We start from the raw sequence: 12258 nt of genomic DNA, 5'->3' as shown, positions 1-12258 counted from the left end.
GAAATAATTTTCATTCATAGGGAAAATATTTATTGAAATAATGGATTAGAGTCATGGACTCCAATGTGAATGCCATATTTACTAGACATTCATATAAGATAAATGTATAATACGGACATAAATAGAAGTCATCTACATTGACAAAAGAGGCCAAAACAAAATTAGTGGATATCATGTCTCCCGCATTTAGAGTGTATACATGGGAATACACTGCAAAGAGGGCATCTGCCATATTTAGAGTGTATACATAGGTATACTATCTAAATAGGGCCAAGATGTCCTGCATCTGCCAAACTCTAAACTACCTCTAAAGTCTCAAAACTCTAGTAATGAGCCAAGAAATCCCACATCTGCCAAACTCTAAACAACCATTAAAGTATTGAAAATCTAGCAACGGATATTATACATGTTACGACTGATCAGATATGAAGACATATCAGACAAGATTGGTTGTAGGGGGTGTGGAGTCACGCCACAACCTAATGTGGCCGCTTCTCCCTGAGTTCCAACACCACCGGGGATAAAACTAGGCCAACACTGCCACTGCACCCTCCTTGGCCACGGAGAGGTGGCACAATATTATAAGCCCCATGCTCTGGCACCTCCAAAACTAATTTGCAGGCCACAAGATGCCTACTGTCTGCACCAGCAGCCTCTCCTGCTCTCAGCCAGCATCAGGTACTATGACACGAGATGCCCTCGCCCAGCTGCAGTGCTCGCACCGCCTCGTACAACAGAGCATGCTTCAGATGTGCCTCTTCCCTTACCTCCCCCAGGAACCTAGAGTATATTGCGGATTCCTGTCCCCGGCTACAGATTTGTCGCTACAGAGATTGGGCGCGCCATCCTAGTCTCTGGTGCACATAGCCCAAAACCTACAACTTGCTATCAACAGCTTCTTTTTGGCCCCAGGGATCATAGACAGTGGCCTCCTGCTCCAGAGTAGGCCCTAGCTCCAGAGATGAGTACGACTGTGATCAGGGAGCCCCTCTCTCTTCAAACCCCTTTAGGAAGCCTCTGTTGGACCAGTCTTTGCATTTTCTAGCCGGCTGGGCCTGGCTTGGATATTTATTCTTCGGGGAGTGCTCATAGATGGCCCCTTCTCCAGCAGCCCATACCACATTGCTCACATCTACTGCTGGTGAGCATGTTTGTCTCTCCATCTTCTTGCTTCTCCCTAGTCCCCCCGCCCCCCCAGGCTGTCACATATATATTGGAGACTTCCTGCCTGGTGACTGCCTATAGGTATAATTGGGCATTTTCCAGCCACCTTCCAATGCCCCCACTTTGAGCAATGATGGCAACAGATAAACTCAGGACAGCTCCTCTTCACTGAAGTGGTGGGTGGCAGCAAATAAACTCCTGTGCCACCAGCAACACCGACACGTCAGACACACCCGTTTATGCTATTCTCAAAGACATCACCTCTCTTGGTACCTGACTATCCACCATGGACTTGAAAATTACAGATCATACACAGGATATGAAGAGTATTAAAACTGATATGGGACTTTTCTATGCAAAGTTGACTCATGGGATCAACGCCTCATTCCTGGGAAGGGGAATATCACGGACCTGGAGACTGTCCAGCAAGACATCTGGCACATTATACAAAATCTCATCAACCGGGAGGACCGATCTTGTTGGGGCAACGTTTGTTTTTACAGAATTCCTGAGCAACTAGAACTCTCTGATACATAAGCATTCTTGCTCAATCTCATCCCAACACTGACTGGGTTGTCCTTTGTCTCTCCTCTTGAAATCCAAAGAACACGCAGGATACAGGTACGCCACCCACCTGCGCCCGGAACCACCAGGCCCGCCCCATCATTGCCTGCATTCTAAGGCATTCCCATATTTGACAAATTCCTATGGAAGCTCACAAACATGGAAGGGTACTGTATCAATATTGCAGCTGACTTTTCCCTGGAGACCAACACCAAGCGCTTTCTTGTATTCTCCCCAAATGAAAAAAGTGGGACATCAAGTATGGCCTGTTGGAGCCAGCCATCATGTGGATCACCATAGATGGACGCTCAAGAGATTTTCATGATCCACAGGATCTGGCCTGATTTCTGGACTCCCTGAATGAATCCAGCATGGACACCTCACGCTCCCCACCCATGGCCGCGGATTCCTCTGCTGCACCTCTACTTGATGTGCAGCATCAACGATGCCAGCAGGACCGGCCTTTCTGGGAGCCTTAGGAATGAAGAAAAGGTGATAAAAAGGGTGGAGGAACTGACCGATTCTGATGACAGACAAATGCTGGTCCCCTCTGAAGCTGGCATCCTCTGGGGGTGAGGCTTTTGACCTGCTCTTGTGAACTGCATATGAGACGCACCCTCAACAATTGACGTATTGCACTTCAATAGAGATGAGTATTTTTTATGGGAATGTTTGTGATTTGATCCTTCCTACTTCCCTCAATCCCTTCCCCTTCCCCCTACCCCACACCATATCTGATAGCCCTTCCCAGTTCCCCTTCCCTCCACACCCGCTCTCCACCCCCCACCCATGCTGATGCCTCAATGGGCGTTACTACTCACGTATTCTTTACTCCCCTTCCTCGCCCACTTACCTGTGACTCAGCACCTTATATCCCCCCATGAACACTGCTTCCTGTGGGCCACTCACCCAGACCCGTACCGCTCCTTCAAGGAGATCAGCACGATCACAAAGGCCTCTGCAAATGCTTATTTGTACGTCTATATCTGTACCTCCTAAGCATTTCTGCCTGGCTGTGCTCTTCTGTGCCAATTGTTTGATATTGTACTGTGCCAACTGTACTCTGCAGATTGTATCTTGTCTCTTCCATTTTACCAATTGTATTTTCCTGATTGCATCTGGCCGCACCTCCACCTTCTAATGCTCTGGCTTACACTTACATTCACATACATATTCTTGTAATAATTTTCCCTCCTTTACCATATCCCCTCCCCGCTACCCCCATTCAGCCAAGTTGAATGCACATTTAGTTTTATTCTAGTGTAGTTATCATATCCCTCAGCACTCCCTATTCCCTTCCGGTGGCCTGTACCCATCGGCGAGCCTAGACCCGCCATAAACAGTTTTGTAAGCGGTGTCCGCTTTCCCTCTGCAACCGCATTGAGTGCCTTTCAATTGGTAATTATTCGCCCACTCCCCACCTGGCTTTTGTTCCCATCGGAGTGCCCCCCTTGGCCACTATCTACTATCTACTACCCACAGACTCTTCCTCTCTCTTTTCCTCTTTTTTACCCCCTCATCTTTATCTCCATCTCTCCCCCCTCTCAACTGTGTCTCATCTCGACTACGTCTCCTCTCCACCTGCCACTCATCTCTATGCCTTCCACCTGTGACTCTGTTATTGGCTTCACCTAACTACTATCTACAATGCTCCCGAGCATATCACACCTCACCATCCTATACTCCCAGCCATGACGTCCCTGCCTCTCCTTATTGTTTTGATCAATGTTAAAATATTGACAAACTATGTGAAGTGTAAAACCTATGTAGCCTCGCAAAGAGTAGAGATTACCCTTCTTCAAGAAAACCATCTGTCCCCTAAAGAGGCTGAAAAAGGGACTGGGTAGGGAAGATCATTTTTAGCTGCAAATCATCTGACACCTCTTCTACGCCATCCTCCCATACATCCCCCCAGATAGCCAGGAAAAATGGTTTGGCTATGCTCATACATAAGACTTTACCTTGGACTTGGACAGACTATGAGGACCGCTATGCCCTAGCGCAGCTTAAAACTGTCTCTAGAACCCTGGGGATTGGCTCAGTCTATGCCCCCATAGGCTCTAAACTCTAATTCCTGTCCCATATCCACAAGCCATTAACAGAGCTCGCCCCCATACTTTCTTGGAAGGGGACGAGAACTTGGTGCCAGACCCCATTCTGTACAAGACAGACCCGATAGATAAACCTAATGAAGCAGACAGAGCTCTCATTTGAGATCTCTGAGGCGACTATGCCCTTTCTGACATTTGGTGCCTCCTGCACCCGAAAGACAAGGAATATTCCTTCCTCTCTACAGTACACAATCTCAGCCGGATTACTTTATCACTTCCACCCAGCCTCCCCCACCATCTGAGACTGCACCATCCTGGGGAGCTCACTGTCAAACCACTCTCCGGTTCGACTGACCATTGACTGTAAAATACAATTTCCAATACACAAACCCTGCCGTTTTAATGTAACACACTATAGATCTCCTCGGGAGAAAAAACAGTCACGATCCCACATGGCTTCCTATCTTTCTGATAACTGGGGGACTATCTCCTCTCCCCAGGCCCTATGGGGCACCACAAGGCTATGCTGCAGGGGCAGCTGATAATGGAGGCGACGATGGCCAACAAACTGTGAGCTCAATGCCAACTGGGACCAGGCAGGGTTACCCTCTTTCCCCTCTACTGTTCATGCTGGTCATGGAGCCTCTGGCAGCTGCCATCTGCCAGTACCCCCAGATAATGGGCATCTGTACCATGACAGGTACTGCAAATATACTCTTCTATGCGGATGATATACTGCTTACTCTCACAGACCTGAACAGATCCCTACCAACTCTAATGTCCATCGCCTCCTTCTCCACAATATCAGGTCATAGGATCAAATATGACAAGGGTGAATCACTGACCACGTTGCGCAGCAATATGAAGGCAGCTATAGCCAAATTCCTGTTTCAGTGGAAGCCATGCCGACCTAAATAACTTAGTATCTTCTTCAATCCAGGTTTAGAAGGAATGGTCTCCGAAATTCTAGACCCTCTTATAACTAAAAGTACCAGAAGTGGACAAATCTCAATCTCTCTCTTTGGGGGAGAACACAAGGAATTAAGATGGTTATATCATCTCCTCTTCACCTAGATTCCAGGCATGCTGCCTCTTCTCTTCTGTACCTCCACCCTCCGAACACTAGACATGGGTATAAAATCTTTTATATAGAGGGGGAGGACGTGAGACCTTGCTTGTCCTTTTCTTAACTGATAGCACAAAGGAAATACCGTGGCCTGTCTGTGCCTAGTATAGAACACCAGGTTTTGCATTTGGCCCAACTGGCATACAAGGACCCGAGATCCCCATATCCCCATTCTGGGTTAGACAGGAATGTGACATGGCCCATATTGGCCCCAGACTGGATATCATCTATGGACATAAATCACTGGCCTCACTGACCTCCAATCCTATAGTGCACACAATGGTGAGGTTCTGGAACCAGTCTCATAAACTATTGCATGGTCCCACCAGACTGCATCTTACAGCCCCTCTCTGAACAACGCGGACATCTGAGTTGGTGGTCACCTGATACAGTCGAAAGACTGGGACTCTGGGCATTCAGATCCTAAAGGATATCATCCAAGAAGTGGAGCTGAAGCCCTTCGCCTCTCTACAGATGGAATTTCGACTACCCAATCATATTTCTGCTGTGAAATCCAACTGCAACACTGTCTACATAGTATCCTAGGGCCCAGGCCATGGAACATTCTTGTTTCTCCCATACAACATTAGCTGGTGACTTGGGGTATGTTCCAATGGTGGATTTGGCACTTTATAACTTCATAATCCAGCACCTTTTCTCCTACCTTCTACATGTCCCACCTTCACAAACATTGGTAAAACACTTTGCAAGTGCAATATACTGATGAGGACTTGGTGGCAGTGGTAGAAAATCTGGACGGAGGGACCCGGGAGACATGAATGAAATTCTGCCTCTTCAGAACAATGCACCCCCTCAAACCTTGCAGCCTCTGGCTTCCTTCATCACACATGATGCTGGAGATGTGCAAAACTGGACTGTGAATCACACGTATCTTATGACACTGAGATCCCACATACTTATGCTGCATGATACAGATGACCTGTCTGACCTCTCGAACTATGAACGACAACTGTTACTGACACCCTTCTTCACTGCGAAGCTTTGTATTCTGCGCAAGTGGTGCTCACCTCACCTACCCACACACGATGAGTGGTTGGCTCAAATGTATAAAGTAAATTCATATGAGAGAGTTGTGTACTGACTGTCACCCCTTCCTGAAGCTAGGAGGTAGCACACAGCAGTACAAAGCTATGCTCACTCGAGCAGGCTCGACAGGGCTTATAGAGCCCGGACATAAGGAACTGCTTGGAGGTTAATCAAGAACCTCCACTTCTACCTTTATCCCCTGTTAGGGATACCCCCACCCCATTTTCTCTCTCTCTCTCCTCCACCCACTAGGGCATCAGATGGGTAGTGCAGCCCAATATTATTGGCCCTCCCTCCCTTGTACGCTCCCATACCCCTCATGGCCCATTAAGGGCATCATTAATAGGGACTGGACCTCACAGGGAGCACACACACATTGCCCCTGTATTTCTTCTGACTGCCACTTGAAGAGATGTACCTCTTGCTATCCTCATAATAATGGAGTTCTACTATCAGTGGTTTTCTCTGATCCTGTTGCCATCACATGTTTAGTACAACCGGAATGCACTGAAAGATCTTGACCTTGTGTCTCTTGCGCTGGTTATACGATACGATGGGGCATATTTTTTACATGGGAATGGTGGAACGTTGAGTTAAGCACAAAATGCTAATGCCATGCTCTGCCATTCCGAAAACGTAGGGATGAGCTGTATTTACAAACATACCACACATCCCTCCATTTTTCCTAGTGCTGGCACTAAATTAATCTGAGTAGCGCCAACGCAGGCACCCTTCCACCGTAGTGCAAGGGTGCCTGCGTTGAGGAAATGATTGTTTAAGTGCAGGAAGGTGTCCCTTCCTGCACATAAACAATCAAAAATGGCAATTTGAAACTTCTATGTGTGCTGCATTGTGCAGCACACATAGAAGTTGCAAATTGTCGTTTTTTTAATGATTGTTTATCTGCAGGAATGGACACCTTCCTGCTCATAAACAATCATTCATGGCGTTTTCTTGTTTCTATGTGTGCTGTACAATGCAGCACACATAGAAACAGCAAAAAAAGGAGAAGTTAATAATTTCTCCTCATTTTGTCATGTTGAGACCAGGTTTTCCCCTGGTCTAAATTTTGGCACTGCCTCCTATTTACGCCACCCTTGTAAATAGGGGGAAACGTCAAAATCAATGGGTGTTGCAGCGGAACACCCACTGCAACACCCATTGCCTACCCCTTTCACGCTAAGTATAGTGTGATAGTGTGCCATATTTATAAGGGGGCGTTAAGCCACATTAAGTGGCTTAACACCACCTTGTAATTGAGGCGAAACCCTTATGGCCACTAGAACATCGTTAAAAGTTACGTTCCTGTGGTGATAGGGGCCTGTAAATATGCTCCAATGTTCGCTGTGTTCCCCAATGTGTACTATTGCACTGCTGGCTTATCTTTCAATAAAATAGTTATTTAAAAAAAAGAAAAGATAAGGTTGGTTGTAGATCATCTGACAAGAGTTTGACTTAACATAACACCGACAGTTTCCATAGTGAACAAGCAAGTAATATTTCTTGAACTTTTCATATGACAGTTTAATTTCAGATAATGTAAGAACCTCTGTCATATCATTGACCCACATTGCTCATTACAGGCAGAGGAATGCCTTTAATAATATTAATGCAAGAGTTGTTAATTTCTGCATAAGTCATGCATGGCCTTGCCTTCCACAGCTACTGAAGAATAAAGTGTAGAATTACAAATTATGTACAGAAGTAGGTTTTACCTGCTTATCATATGCATCATAGATAGCTGGTCTGGTTTGAAAGTTATCCATAAACACCAGAAGTAATTCAATTCAACATTCTCCCCTAAGGCAGAGGCGTTGCATGATATTTAGAGCATTGTTTAGAGGTTAGTGGATGCGGGGAATCCACCAAAAATAGAGAGCCCTCATCTGCTTACCTTGTGGTTCCCTTGGCTCCTTTCATGGTGAAGGAACCACAGGGTTTCTGTCGGTGGAGCCTCAGTTGTCTCTATGTGAATTTTTGAGTTCATAAAATGAGTGATGCCTTTCATTTGTGTATGCTGAATGAGATATCGACATGGCTCTTAAATATATGACCAATTAGCGTTGAGGGATAATATGGAAAGACAAGCGACGTCCTAAGGAGCACAATGCGCCTGGACGAATATTGATGAAAATCTCTTTGATATTTGGCCAGTCAGCGTTGAATAATAATGTGGTAAAACAAGCGGCGTCCTGAAGTGCACCATGCGCCTAGACCAATTTCCGTGAAGATCTCTTTGTATAATTCACGCTCTCAGCAATGGTGAGAGGTAACTAAACAGGTAGCTTCGTGAGGGGCACAGTGTGGCCTGAATTGCAGTAAATTCGAAATCTTGCGATTTTTAAAAGTGGAAAAATATCACTAGGAAGGTCCTAAGGGTGGTATATGCTGGTGGTCTCTGTTAAGGCAATAAATCCTGATTTGTACTCTCAAAACAGAATAACGATTCACGGCATGATCCAAAATGCATTTAGGAGTACTAAAGTTAGGGATCCTAACTTTAGTACTCCTAAATGTCCTTTGTGAATACCAAAAGTCGTAAAGTTAGGATTTTGTCTCAGATTACTTTTGTGAATAAGGCCCAATGTTTTTACATATACTTGTTCAGCTATATGCTTAATGAAATACGATCAGAAGTGCTTCATAACTTTTTACGTCTACACTAACAATGTAGCCACCATTATTACCTACTGTTAACCAATTCTTTCAAAGATAGTGGCTTTATCTAGAAAGTATTTTTATGTCAACTTCTGTGATTGGCTGTCTGGTGCATTATTCCACTTCCTATGGAATGCTTGCACTGCAATGATTGAAGAACAATTTGACAATCTCATAAGTATTCTGGATCTCCCCTCATAAAATTAATTATCAGATATATACATTATATATCGAAGGCTAATGTTTTTTGTATTGTTCTTTCATTGCAGCATGTTTTCTGAATGTTTTACCCACAACTTAAAATGCAAACAAAACCTACTAAAGTTGCCAGTGCTTGTTTCAAGCTCGAACTATCATGTCACACTGCTCACTTACATCCAATTTCTCTACCAACTTTCAGTCTAACTGATTTAGACACATGCAAAGAAGGGGATCTTCCCCCAATCAAAATGGTCACTTAGAATATACTTCAAACTTATCAAATGGGAACAGGTGAAAATGTGCCTGAAATATAGTCAGGCAGACTGGGTACATGCTCCGCCTAACATTCTCTCTCCATATTAAATACCAACTACAAAATCCACAGCAAAGTGTCGGCTAACTGACTGCTGCCCCACCAAACACTGTGGTCCACAGACGGCTTCATCCCTTAAAGCAGCACCTCCTTCAACATTAGATGGTTGTTGGTGGTTCTGGATGACACCCTGTCTCAATATCACACCACTACACTGATTCTCTCCATAAACATCCACAAGGCCTTTGACACCCTGGAGTTGGGATATCTGAGAGTGGTTACATGCCACATGAACATAGGTCCGGGATGGGTCAAATGGGTTCATCTGTTGTATTCCGGTGCCTTGGCGCGGGTCCAGATGGGCCGACGAATTTCAGAGGCATTTGGGGTGCACATGAGGACGTGGCAGGGCTGCCCACTGTCTCTTATTTTTGCACCGGCAGTGGAACCCTTTGCGAGCCAGGCGAGGACAGAGAGTAAAGGTATAGGAATCTCGATATGTATTTCTGAACATGTGATTTCATTGTACACGGATAAAATGCTCCTGTACCTCCGCGACACGGAGCCAGGAGTCCTATGGAGTTTTGAACTCCTGAATGCCCTAGGGATGGTCTCTGGCCTGCACACTAACTGGAGCAAGTCCTGTGTCTTCTGTGTGTCCCCTAAGTTGCTAGACCCGCTGCGAAATGATCTTTGTTGCACCATTGAATGGGCTCCCCAAGACCTCATATAGGGGTCAGGTTATATACCTTCAGAGCAGCCACGAGAGAAGGAAACTTGGAAGGGGTTCTTTGAGTCTTAAGGAGTAGCGGGGTAGTTTAGCAGTCCCAGAAATCGACAATCATGGCCAGAATTGCATTATGTAAAATGATATTCTTGCCAAAAGTGTTGTACTACTTTGTGAACCTACCTATGTGGATACCACAGAGCTGGTTCAGGGAGCTGAATACCTTGTTGTGCCAGCTGATCTGGGATGGTTCTGCAGCCCCCTATGGAAATGAGAGGCCTTACTTGTACTATGTAACATGGTCAGTTCACCATTGATGTACACTGTGGCTGTTTTTGTCTCATGTTCTTTGCTTTGTCTTCTGTAACAAAATTCAATAAATAAAACACCAGACTTTGAGTGGTATTTCTTGTCAGCCCAGCGGCAGTGCCAGGCTAGGTGGATGGCAGAAGTCCATAAAGCAAAACTGAGGGATGTGCGAGACTCGTGTTGCAGAGGTGCCATAATTGTGTTGATATTGGTAGTCAGTTTGAGGTGGTGCAGTGCCCACAACTACTGACTATGGCACTGTGCTGCTGGAAATCGTTGGTCCAGAAAGCACAGCATTATACGTTATATGCACCCACTGTGCCTGTAAAGGGCTTAACCACGAATGGGGGAGAATTTCTCATTGAACACAGAATGCAGGGGTAGACTTCAGCTGGGCTTGAAATGGTTTGAGACTATCATACCTGAGGCAGAATTTACATCATAGAAGACTTGGTTGGAGAAGATGACCTAATACCTGTGGAATTCCTGCCCTACGCCAAATAAACAGGGTTAATGCACCATGGTGGGCCCGGCAAAACTACATGCCCATCAGTTATTGCAGGCACAGTTGCCCTTTAGACTCATCTCCTGGATTTACCAGACCACTTTGTTTATGGTGATGGACAGGTTACCAGCCCTATAGGCCAGATTGGAGACCAACCTGGGAAGACCATTCAGGGGAAAAGAATGGAAGCTGGTTATGGAATGGGTGCACACAGTCATGTGGAACACACACTTCAAATACCCACAATTCAATTACCTGCACTGTACATAACTCACTCCACATGGACTAAATATCCTCCTACTCTCAGATACCATACATTACCCGCGTTGCTCCCTGACTGGCGCTAACTTCATACATATAGTTTGGAACTTCTGCACAATAGTGGTATACAGCAACAGGATAGTGGAGGATATGTAGGGTACATTGGGTGGGCATGAACTGCGGACCTTAGAGATCTGTATATTGGGAATTTACATGTAGCGGGTGAACAAAAATGTGGGCATCAGATTCCTTGAACTGGCCATAGTTCTTGCCCATAGAGAAATAGCATGGCAGTGGCAATTAACAGCAGGACCTCCCCACAGCAGGTGAAAAAAGGGAGGTGGAACAGTGGACTGTGGCAGAGGGAGTAACTATACAACTTGTGGAACTGAGGGGAGTACGCAGGAATCCTATCACTGCCTTGTAGGAGGAAATCTTTGCAGCCTTCATGGACCCACACAGCTAAATATTCCCTGTAATACCTTGTGCCCCAAATCCCCTTAGGGATTTCAGATCCTAATCCCACCTTGTCACAAGGTCCAGTTTCATGCTTCCTTGCTGATTGGTGAACGAAGGCCAACATTTTGCAGTTGTTGGTTAATGACACTATTGCATTTGACGATGTACCGTTGATGAGCAAATGGTTATTGCCTGTGACTGTACTGAGCATAGTGGGTTGGAAAAGTGTTCTGTTATTGTTACAAATGATTAGATGAAGAACATCCTGAATAGTGAGTTTGAACTCTTACAGTACTGTGGATCATATATATCTCTTGTACCTCATTGGATGGCGACTTGTGTGACCATAGATCAGCGTTGTTACATCCACCTTGTTTATTGAATAACCATAAATGAAAAAATAATAAACATTTTGGAAAAAAAGGCAAATTGGGTACATGACTTCCAATGTGAGTTTGGCTCAAAGACAAAACATATATAAACATCACATGAGCTTATTAATTACAAAGCTCTCTGACGTATACCTAAATGAACATTTCATGTATTTACATTATTTTCTGTGCATACTCTCCATCTCAAGGTGCGACATTACTCGCTTCATAAGAACAAAATGCACAAATGTCACCACAGCCATGCCACACAAATCAACTGTCAGCTGGCAACCAGGAGAAATCTAAGTTCCTGAAGTTTAAGAAAAACAAGGACAATCTGAAGTTGAAGGAGAACTGCAGCAAGTACCACTCCCTTTTATCACAGACAAGGAAAAGGTATAGAAGCAGAAGCAGTCTCTGTCTCCCTATGACCATGAAAGAAATTAAAAAAATAATGCATGTAAAATAAAAACTGGAATAATAGGCAACGTTGTGATGTCGA

At 45.0% G+C, this 12258-nt stretch overlaps 1 protein-coding gene across 1 annotated transcript in view; it reads left to right on the top strand.

The window, feature by feature from the left end:
- Positions 1–12258, top strand: part of SUSD5 (sushi domain containing 5) — a 481907-nt gene that overhangs the window by 195027 nt on the left and 274622 nt on the right. The window lies entirely within an intron of this gene.

The sequence above is a fragment of the Triturus cristatus genome, chromosome 5_2, assembly GCF_964204655.1.
Source record: "Triturus cristatus chromosome 5_2, aTriCri1.1, whole genome shotgun sequence".
In the NCBI taxonomy this organism is placed as follows: Eukaryota; Metazoa; Chordata; class Amphibia; order Caudata; family Salamandridae; genus Triturus; species Triturus cristatus.
This window is presented reverse-complemented; position numbering and strand designations above follow the sequence as displayed.